This window comes from Orycteropus afer, unplaced genomic scaffold (genome assembly GCF_000298275.1).
Source record: "Orycteropus afer afer isolate SDZICR_OR568_19922 unplaced genomic scaffold, OryAfe1.0 scaffold00492, whole genome shotgun sequence".
Taxonomy (NCBI): domain Eukaryota; kingdom Metazoa; phylum Chordata; class Mammalia; order Tubulidentata; family Orycteropodidae; genus Orycteropus; species Orycteropus afer.
The window spans coordinates 104563-105868 of NW_006922079.1; positions in this window are offsets into that span (position 1 = coordinate 104563).

Sequence of the window (1306 nt, forward strand, 5' to 3'; positions counted from 1 at the left end):
CAAATGGGATGGCCTTAACAAACAGGAGTTTATTCTTACAATTTGGAGGCTTTAAGTCCAAGTTCAAAGTGCCAGGCTCTAGGGGCTGGGTTAAAGCCCCTCAACCTTGGGATCCAGCTCTGCCTCCTGCTCCCGGCCCACTGGAGCTAAAGGCATTTCTTCACCCAGACAGCCGCTGGCTGCTGAGGTTGAGAAGCCCCAAGGTTGACAAGTAAAATGCCACAGTCCCGATGTTACCAAACCACACGACAGGCCATTAACTTAAGTCCGTTGTAAGTCCCAAGGTCGGCAGAGCATACATAGCAGGCTGCTGAGCAATGCTACTGCTATGTGCAGGGTCCAAGTGTGCCATAGGCTAGAAACCATTCTCAAAGCTTCTCCTTATATACAGGAAGCAGACCACATACCCAAAGGCAGCTACTCAGCTGCTCACAATAGATTCCATCATGGAGTTGATTGCCGGTCTCATCATGGGGAATACTACATCCTGCTGCCCAGCCATTCAACCAGGCCCAGCCAAGTTGACACACAAACATAACTACGACAGTGTCTATTAATGTCTTCTCCCTATTTTTTAATTGGATTATTAATTCCTTTGCTGTTGAGGCATTGGAGATTTCCATCAATCTTAGAGATAAGTCCCTTGCCAGATATATAATTATTGGCAAATATGAATTTGTTGCTGTCATTTTTGTCATGTGCTTTCTCATTGTGTAGATTTCTTTGTTCCATATAATTTTCTATGCTGAGCTCATTTGTTTGTGAATCATGTTATTACTTCCTTCATTGCTATTGTTTTAGTATTTGCTGAATATTTATGCTGGTCCTCTTATTTTGATGTGAAGGTTTATGATTTTTATTTGAGGTTACTCTGTGATTTATAGTTTTCTTCCCAAGTGTAGAACAGTCCATTCTATCTTGTGGTTGTCTTGACTTCCCTACCATCTAGAAGTTCTTTATCGGCACAGATATTTTCCCCTCTTTTTGGTTTATAGTTGTCCTCATTTGTTGGTTGGTATCTCTGGTTTCCTGTTTACAATCTTGTAGGCCTATTTACTTTGGATACTTCCATGACTGGGTTGGTTTCTGGGTTATATCATCATGTGTGTTAGTGGTCAGTTGTTGTTAGTTGTTTTTGCTTCTCTGTCCAAAGGGCTCCCTTTAGCATCTCTTATAAGGTTGGTCAGGTTTTAACAAATTCCCTTAACTTCTGCTTATCTGGAAATGTCCTAATTTCACCATCATATTTGAGGGACAATTTTGCTGGGTACATAATTCTTGGTTGGAAATTTTTCTCTTTCAGGGT